General features: G+C 43.0%; 1 long non-coding RNA gene across 1 annotated transcript in view; it reads left to right on the top strand.

Annotated features, from left to right (window-relative positions):
- LOC116686003 (uncharacterized) overlaps positions 1-8,429 on the top strand; it is an 18,103-nt gene extending 9,674 nt beyond the window's left edge. Inside the window, exon 3 of the long non-coding RNA XR_004331117.1 lies at positions 8,275-8,429. This is a non-coding gene — a long non-coding RNA (uncharacterized LOC116686003). The remainder of the gene's footprint in view (positions 1-8,274) is intronic.
- The last annotated feature ends 1,491 nt before the right edge of the window (positions 8,430-9,920 follow it).

The following is a 9,920-nucleotide window of genomic DNA, read 5'->3' as shown; positions in this document are numbered from 1 at the left end:
TGGGGGTCGTTGGACAAACTGTCTGCGGCCCCTAGACCCAAAAAGAACAATTTTGCTCCCATCTGTCCTCAGAATGTTGCTCCATTTCTCCTTTGGTAAATTTCAACCTATTCAGTACATGTCTTTTTTCAGCAATGGGACATTGCGGGGGAGCTTCTAGCTGGTAGCTTTGCTTCACATGGCCTTCTTCTGATCGTAACAGTACTCACAGGTAACTTTAAGTCTTCTCTGATTTCCCTGGAGCTGATCATTGGTTGAGCCTTTGCTATTTTTGTCCATTCCAATGGTAGTTGACTGTTTTTTTCCCACGTTGTTAAGGCTTTGGATGCCATTTCAAGGCATTTGAAGTCATTTCGGCTGAGCAGCCTATATTTTTCTGCACTTCTTTATATGTTTTCCCCTTGCCAATCAACGTTTTTATCAAAGTCCACCGTTCCTCAGAGCAATGTCTGGAACGAGTATTTCATTGTGAAATACACTATGACCAGCATGCACAACATTTGCTTCCTTCCTTAAATATGGGTCATAATTGACACCTTTTTCTTCACAGAATCAATCATTTAACTAATTGAACTCACCACTGCTATTATTTTGAACATGCCTCTTTCAATTACAGATTCAATTACACAGACTGAGCAGCATGCATGTCATGACTTTTGGGTCTGTTGGTTTTCTATGACTCTACAATACTTACTAGTAAATTATTTGCCATGTAGAAATATCACTATTACCAAAAAATATGGTTTATGAGGTTAGTGATGTTGGACTGCTATTATATTGAACCCAAACAAACCTATGTACATGATAGTGTGTGTGTGTGTGTGTGTTGTGTGTGTGTGTGTGTGTGTGTGTTTGCAGAATTGGCAGCATTGCCAAATATTTAAGGTGTTAAGATCGCCACTGCATATGAGAGGAAGTGAGTTGTAAACACAGTTATTATTATTATAAAGAGATTATTTTAGGATTTGGATGAATCCATAATCTACAGCCTATCAGGGTGTGGCTTGAAGGTTTTCGTGAACTCAAATCTCAAAGAACAAATTCACTTATAAATCATTTTTACATCTTTTCTCTACACATGATATTCTGGGAATAAATTTAATTTAATTTCAAGTCATGAACCAGATCCCTGTCAAAATAATTGACATAAAAATTGACACAGTGTGACCCAAATGGCTTGAGGCTTAGAAAAGTTCAACTTTGATAGACACTAGTGTCTTGGTGGTTCTTGTGACCACAATGATTTGATAAAATCATAAATCTTGGAGGAGCATAACAGTGACTAGAAGAAGATTAGTTCACCAGTATATGCCTGACTGCAGGCCCTCGGCTAGCTGTAAATTATAATAATTACAGTAACTGTGCAGCAGAAAGGGCCTCCAACAGATTATACATGTGGGTTCCTTGGAAGATTGTTAGCAACCAATAATTTATTTTGGATATTTAATAACTACTGATCCTTGAGCTTTGTGTTTTTAGTACTTTTTTGTGTGATGTTTTGAAAATGGCAGGTTTTTAAGATAATTTGGAAATTTCTTTTGGTGAATGATTGTAAAATTTATAAAGAATATGTTTACGGCTTTTACTACCTAACTGGGACATTTTGGAACTGACTGGAGAGGATTGCTGTGAATAAAGTACACAGCGATACACTAGAGCAAATTACGTTTCCCAATGTTTCCAGTTAATTTAAATAGCTCATGTTACTATATTGTGTGAACAGTTAACTTTATTTAATATTCTATAGTATGGGGTTTTCTTTTGCAAACTTTTTTTGTGGAGCCACCGTTACTGCCTCCGGAGATTAATGCCCCCCAAGACAATTGTGATTGATTTAAAGAAATTCAAACAACCCTGAGCATTTCTCCGATCCCAGAATTTGTCATTTTATTACCCTGTTTTTTATATCATGACCCAACCTACATGACCATAGGTGAGGGTAGGAACGGAAATTGAACAGTAGATCGAGAGCTTTGCGATCTGGCTCAGCTCTCTTTTTGTCACAATGGTGCAATAAATTGAATGTAATACCGCTGCGCTGATTCTCCGACCAATATCCCGCTCCATTGTCCCCTCATTCCAGAGCAACACCCCAAGGTTTTTAACTTCTTTGCTTGGGGTAAGGACTCATTCCCTACATGAAGAAGGCACTCCATTTGTTTCCTGCTGAGAACCATGGCCTCAGATTTAGTGGTGCTGATCCTCATCCCAGCCACTTCACACTCAGCCATAAACCGATCCAGTGAGTGCTGAAGCTCACAGGCCAATGATGCCATCAGGACCACATCATCTGCAAAGCGCAGCGAAGAGATCCCCAGCCCACCAAACTGCAATGACCCCATACGCCCGCACACCTCCCACAGTATCTCCTGTGGGACCCGGGCATACAGCTTCTCCAGATCCACAAAACACATGTAGTAGTGTAGTTGAGCATACTCCCAGGCTCCCTACAGGATCCTTGCGAGAGTGAAGAGTTGGTCTGTTGTTCCACTACCAGGACGGAATCCCCATTGTTCCACTTCAACCCGAGGTTCGACTATCGGCCAAATCCTCTTTTCCAGCACCTTGGAGTAGACTTTACCTGGGAGGCTGAGAAGTGTGATACCCCTGTATTTGGCACACACCCTCTGGTCCCACTTTTTGAACAGGGGAACCACCACCCCGGTCTGCCACTCCTTAATCCCTGGGGCTTGGCCACTGTGGCGTTTGACTACCTCAGTGAATTCCACCAGGGAAATTGACGAGAATCCCTTATCCTCCGCCAGCTCTGCCTCTGACATAGAGTCAGAGTATTAGCTGGATTTAGGAGTTCCTCAAAGTGCTCCTTGCACCGCCCTATTACTTCCTCAGTTGGGGTTACCAGCGTCCCAACCTTACTGTGCACAGCTTGGATCCAAGCTACTTTAGTGTACATTGTCCAATTTGGCCAAAATTTCTTATGATTGACAAGAGTCCAAGCCTGAGGACATTTTTAGGCCAAAATTGATTTTTGGTCATAGGATATCAGCCTTATGTGACAAACATCATCCAATTTACATGAAACGTATATGTGGTCTACATGTGACACTGAGCCGTCCCCTATACTTTAACCATTACCATGAACTCAGGACACTTCCCCTTTTATAACTTTTGAACTGTTTAATGTTCAGTCTTGTGGGAGGTATCATTGAACTCATCAGAGTTTCTCTGTCATTGGTCATTTTGGTTGGTTTGGCCCGCCTCCTATGCTAAAGCCACGCCGCTTTTTATAACTAATTACCCGTTTGATGTAGACCATTGTGTGAGGTATCATGGAACTCTGTAGAGAGTTCTTTTTTCATTGGAGATGGTTTGTCCCGCCCAAAAGGTGAACAAAACACAGCAGGCAAGGTAATCCAAAAACAAAGTATCAAAGAAGAATGGGAATCAGCAACATGGAGACAAAACAAGCAGACTAATACATAGCACTCCGCCAGAGACAATACAGTGACCTGACAATCGACAAGGGACACACAGACACTAAATACAAGAGGCAAGCGGTGGCCTCTAGCTCACCCAGTAAGAGCTGAGTTCTGCAGCGGCACGGGTTTGAATCCAACCTGCGGCCCTTTGCTGCATGTCATCCCCCATCTCTCTCCCCCTTAAATGTTTATCCACTATAATAAAGGGAAAAGCCCCCAAAAAATCTTTAAAAAAATACAAGAGCGACAGATGATACAACAGGTGACAAACATCAGGGTGAGGCAGAACAATTGAACAGGCGGGAAAACACAAGACGGGAAGTAAGACAAGACTAGGGAGGAAAACTTCAAAATTAAACAGGAAACAGAAAGATATAACCATGACAAATATCCTACATGTAAAATGTACCTTGCAGTTCTATGGTCTGGAAGTCAAAGACAAAAGCAAGCCTGTGCACTGAGGTGAGGACATTGGACTGTAGCCCAGTGCTTCTCAACCTGGGGGTCGTGAGATAGTTTCTGGGGGGTCGCCAGGTGGTTGGGAGAAAAAAATTAAAAAACATATTCTAGACTGGGAAATGGTTTTACATCACTGTGTGAGTTTGGTACATTCCATGTGTTATGTTCAAAGCTCATGTGTAAAACAGAAATGGGTCTAAATGCAGTTCGGGGGGCGAAGGGTGGGGAAGGTCACAAATGCATAAAAAAATCAACAGAGCCCAGAGCACATTGGGCAAGGCTAGGGGCTGGGGGGGCTTTAGCAAACACCAACCTCATTATTTATAGGGGTCGCTACTAGAAAAGGTTGAGAAGTGAGAACCAATATTGTAGCCTACAGTATGTCAGGGATGTGTGTGCTGGGTTTTACAGTAATTTTCACACTTGTAGACCAACAGACCAGGTAGCAAGCTAAAGCTGCCTATAGGTGATGGGAACAGTGAGTTTGCATGACAGCGCGTGTGTGAGTGTGTGTGCGTTTGACAGAGTGCAAAGACGAGCAAAATTCTAAGGAGTTAATAGTTTTTTGGTTTCTTTTTCTTCCCAAGAAGTTCCTGGAGCTATCTCACCACTGTCTCCAATTTATTTTCCAGTGTTGAGCAGATTTTCCATCAGCTCTGCTTTCACTCCTTGTACAACGCTAGGATAATGACGTCATGAATTGACTTTAGTATTGAACTGAGGTACAAACTTGAAATTAATATTGACTGTGAAAAGTGAAGTAAAATAAGGGGAGAAAAGGTGAGAGAATGGGCAATATGGGTGATAGAAGAAAATCAAAAATGGAGAGACAGATGTGGATGGATTAATAGGTTTAGCGAAAGAAGAGGAGAGAAAGAGGATTGTCAGTAATGGAAGAGGTTGATACCAGCAGAGAAGGTGTCTGTACTCTCCGCCTGAGAGAGTAATCGATTTCAGGCTCCCAGGCCCTTTTGTTGCCCCTCAGACTGGATGACTGGCACTGAAATAACTCCATAGTCCTGAGAGAAACAGATTAGACAGAGAAATAAAGAGAGAGGAGAAAAAGTACTGTAAATAAATACCAGAAAGAAAAAAGAGGGACTTAAAGAAAAGTGTAAAAGGAAAAAATAGACTCAGTAATGGAGAGATTAGGTGCAGGCAGACATCTTATTTATGAAGTTAAGGTGCAAGAGAGAAAGAGTGGTAAAGCAAAAGGCGGGTTAAATGAGATACAGAAAAAATGATTCTGTACAGACTAATATTTCCTGAGAGTTACTTGTTATAGCATTTCAAAATTAATTAATAACCGCTCTCATTAGCACACAGACCTGTCTGCCAACAAGTCACATTTGGCAGAAATTCTTTCTTTCTTGAAACAGATTGTTTCATAGCACAAAGCAGAACGCTTCCTCGTTTGCACATGATTTAAACCTAATTTCACAGCGTGTTGGCTTGGTTTTCATGGGCAGTTATTACCTTTTGGGACAATGCCAAGGCAAAGGAGGGAGGACATCTAAAAGGATCTGTTATGGAAAGGCACTGGAGGTGGGTCCAAAAGCAGACATGACACAGGATATATGTTTAAGAGATTTAATAAAGGCAAAGATGAAGATATATATATATATGTAGTATAATAGTGCAGTAAAAGAGGCAAAGGGGTGTTGTGTCCAGGGTGCAGTGCGCTCTCCAGAGTGTGCCCAGTGAATCAGTGTCTTTTGTTTGTGGCGTCAACCATGTGGTAATGGCGTCCATTGTCCAACAAACAATTCCAACACGTGGCTTACTTCCTTGCATCCAGAGGACCGGAGTCTCTGGGACGTTGGGCACTGGCAGAGTCTCTGGGAGAACGGTCCGCTGAGACTCTGGACCCCAAAACACCAAGGACTCTGGTCCACTGCACAGCTTGAGCGCTGGACTGCTGAACAGCAACGACTCTGGGCCGAAGAGAGGTTGCAGTGTGGAATGAAGACGGGAGCCATGTTAAACTTTTCCCAGTCTACGGCCTCCACAGGTTCCAGGAAAATGGCCAGGCGGGTCCCCACAAAGGACTACTTGTTGTTGGGGGCGTTAGCTGACCAGGTAACAGTTGAGCCAACAGACAAAAGATCAGGGGAACTGCTAGTAAATGTACTGGACCTTTGTCCTCCAGCTTGAAAGCTGGCTGCTTTGGCCCCTTCAGTCTGTCTCGCACACAGTACAACATTTATGTTGATGCATTTACAGGGAATATTGGGAACCACAAATCATGAGAGTTTGGGAGTTTAAATGGTTTGGACAGGAGGACCGTTGGTCATTCTCTCCACAGTATACGCAGAGTCTCTCCTTAAACGGTCGGATCCTTTCAGCAGGGGTAAGACAATTCAGTTGCATGGCTTCCTCCTTGTGAAGCACGAAAGCAGAGTTAACACAGGCAAAAGATCAACTGATTTCAACCCGAAGAACTGAGCTGGTTAGGCAGGTTGGCTAAGGTAGGTGAACTGGTTGCTCTTCTTCAACGTCTCTCTCTTAAACTGTTGTCAATGTGAATGGCTAAAAAGATTAAGTCTTGCAGATTCTTAGATTCAGACCGACCCACTAAACAGTACTTGACATTTTCATTTGAAACCTTTGTAGAAGATGCTTTGTAAAGCCCTGTCATCCTACCCGAGCTCAGCTGCTAACGTTCTAAGCTCATCTAAGTAATAAGCTTCACTTTGAGCTCGCTGACGTAAACTTGGCAGGCGCTTACTGGTATCACTGCTAGTTACGGGGTGATCAAAAACTGTGGTTATATTGGCCACAAATTGTTGGTATGTGCCATAGGTAGTTAGCGGGCTGTTCCAAAAAGCTACTCCCCAGTCTTTGTCAGGAATGATTTGCATTCTGGGTTGGCAACCGGTGGGTTTCTGGTTCGAGTCCAGTACGGACCAAAGTACAGAGTGTGGATTGGTAGCTGGAAGGATGCCAGTTCACCTCCTGGGTGCTGCTAGGTGCTCTTGAGCAAGGCACTGTACCCCGCGAGTCTGCTCAGGGTGCTGGTCCTGCACTAGCAGTCTACTTACTTTTTTTTGTCTGTGTGTGTGTGTGTATTTCAGGCCTATGTGTAGTGATCTCAAAACAAAACAGAGTGTTAATTGTAATTTCCCCACTGGAGATCAATAAACTGTATAAATTATTAAAATATTATTAAACGTCCGGCTATAGCGTTCAGTAGCAGGCACTAAAGGTTCACATGGTTGAAAGCTATTTAAGGGTACAGCTTGGGAAGGTAAGGAATCAGGTGGAAACAGAGCTGGAAGCTGTGGTTGATGGTTTTCCCACTTAGGTCATGTTGAAGAACTGGTGAACGGTGTCCATGATTCCCAATATCTGAGTGTTGGCCGAGCATAATGACTTGGGAGTCATAGTGGAGCAAAAAATCTTGAGGGACACACACACACGCACACACACACACACACATATATATATATATATATATATATATATATATATATATATATATATATATATACACAGTGCAATACCGGTAATAGGACAAGTTGGATGACTACTGGGGTAACCTGATGTTACCAGGACAGGTTGGAGGACTAACCTAAAGCTTTCTTCTTCTGTCTGCAGTCTTAAAGCAACACCATCATCAGCTGTGTGTCTGATCGCTGCTTCATGTTGAACATACTTGTGTGTACAGTATATAGTAATGTTTGAATAAATGTTAAAATGAAGAAACACATTTCGTTAATGTCTTTGCATAACTAATGGTTATTAAACAGATAGTATATGAATACAATTATTCAGTTAGAAGCTCCCTGTGCTCAAGTCACAAATTGATGGAAAAATAGACATTGAAAAACAGTTTATATTATATATACACACACCCAAGAACTTAATGACACGGACAAACCAGTTAAATTAATGCACTTATTTTTAGAATGCCAATCTCTAATGTAGCAAATGATCTATTCAACGTCTCTCTTTGGCTTTCCCGTCCTCAGTGACCGCCCCCGTTTGTTCCTTAGTTCCTGTTAAAAGACAGCAAACACAAGAAAAGGATGTTTACCGTTAGGATGGAACGTTATACTTTGTATATGGGTAACTACTCATATATTTTAGCCTTCATTTAACGTTACTAGTGAAGTTAACAAAGTGCAACGTTACCTCCTATCCTGCAGTAACAACTGATAAACACCAATTTCTAAATCTCTACTAACAATACGCATATACAGTAGCAGCATAAGAAAAGAGATGAAAAGGCCACCAAAACAAATGTATCTACTTAATTATTATAGCAATTTGGACCAAGCGTTTAGCTTTACATTGATGTAACCGATTACCGGAGAAAACAAATATACAGCAAACACTAAAGATACTTCCATTTAAATTATTATTTTGCCTTTAGCTTAGGTCCGCCATTACATTTCTTTATCGAGCCGGCAAAGCCGTGCACATAGGATTGTGGGTGATTTGGGAGAGTGAAAGATACACATATGCATCCTTTGCCGTCAATGGGAAGTTTTCTGAACGAAGGACTCAGTTCTTGGAGGAATTCGGATGATCCTCAACACGGTCCTTGGATGAACGTCAGTGATGTAGCATCCTCAAAATTTAGCCACACAAGCTAGAACACCAGGAAACAGAATTACACAGGGAGCCAGCAGGGACGGACTTGGACCCAAAGATCGTCCCTGGCATCTTGGCCCATACTGGCTCACTATATAAGATCACCAATACCCCCTGTTCCCCTGGATGTGTATAGCCTACCTACTCCTACTTCTTAAAACTACTAACGCCATGTAATGACGCAGCAAGAATCAGTGAGAGTTGACACATTAAAAACTTCAAAAAAACTGCCATTTATACATTAACAGAACGGTATTCTCCTAATGAATCATAAAACAAGCTATATATATACATACAAAAATCATTTCACGGGTAAAGCGGCCCTGTGCTTTAATCTATTTGAAGAAGTCTTTAATGAGTTTTTGTCTGCCAATGCAGACAAAAAAAGCTACAAGTCTTGTTAGGAAGGTTACATGATATGCACTGTTTATCTTTTCGCTACTTTAAGAACACAAATGCCCAAGCTTATGGTCTGATGAACCTTAAGGTGGTGCTTATGAAGATGTAGGTTACTTTGTTGAATGAAAAGTAGTCAAGTCATCAGTCAGGCATTTCATCCCCCCCCTCATGTGACGGCGGAGGACGGGAGGCTCCATTTGCTCTGCCCTGTCAGAGCGCTGGGTATCTTCTCTCTGAGGTCCTCCAGGTGAAGGAAGGCAGACCAGTTGCTGGTGTGTTTCCAAACATACCATCAGCAACTAGATTGTTCAGACCATCTTCCTGGCCTACAAGGTGCGCGGTTTGCCTTCACCTATGGCTGTGAGGGCTCACTCCACGAGAGGCGTTGCGGCCTCCACGGCTCTCCTCTCTGGAGCGTCTCTCCAGGGGGTTTGTGATGCGGCTGGCTGGGCCACTCCTCACACCTTCTTCAGGTACTACAGTCTGGACCTTCCCTCCGCTCCCGACACTAGGTCTCCTCCTAGTTGTGCCCACAGGTCGCTTGCACGCTAGGGCAGGCGGGGTTAGTGGGTATTTCGTTCCCATAGTGTCGTGACCGACACAGTTCGAGTTCCCCTGGAAGGGAAATGTCTCGGGTTACGTATGTAACCCTTGTTCCCGTAGATAGGGGAACGAGACACTGCGTCGGTTCACCGCACCTCGCTCTGCCTGGAGTGCCTTGCTTCATAGAAAGAGCTAATGAGCTATTTGCCGGCGTGCCTATATACCCCTACGGTTACGCCGTCACATGCTACCGTTCTCACCAAGACCAATAGGATTGGAATAGTTGTCATTTGCAATCAGCCCTGTCATGCTAGAGGCGTTTCCCATAGTGTCGTCACCGACGCAGTGTCTCGTTCCCCTATCTCGGGGAACAAGGGTTACATACGTGACCCGAGACGTTCTCTCTCTCTCGTTCTCGCTCTTGCTCTCTCTCAGAGAGGGATGAATATAAACATGGGCAACATGGATATAACCATGGCCAAC

The sequence above is a fragment of the Etheostoma spectabile genome, unplaced genomic scaffold, assembly GCF_008692095.1.
Source record: "Etheostoma spectabile isolate EspeVRDwgs_2016 unplaced genomic scaffold, UIUC_Espe_1.0 scaffold280, whole genome shotgun sequence".
In the NCBI taxonomy this organism is placed as follows: domain Eukaryota; kingdom Metazoa; phylum Chordata; class Actinopteri; order Perciformes; family Percidae; genus Etheostoma; species Etheostoma spectabile.
This window is presented reverse-complemented; position numbering and strand designations above follow the sequence as displayed.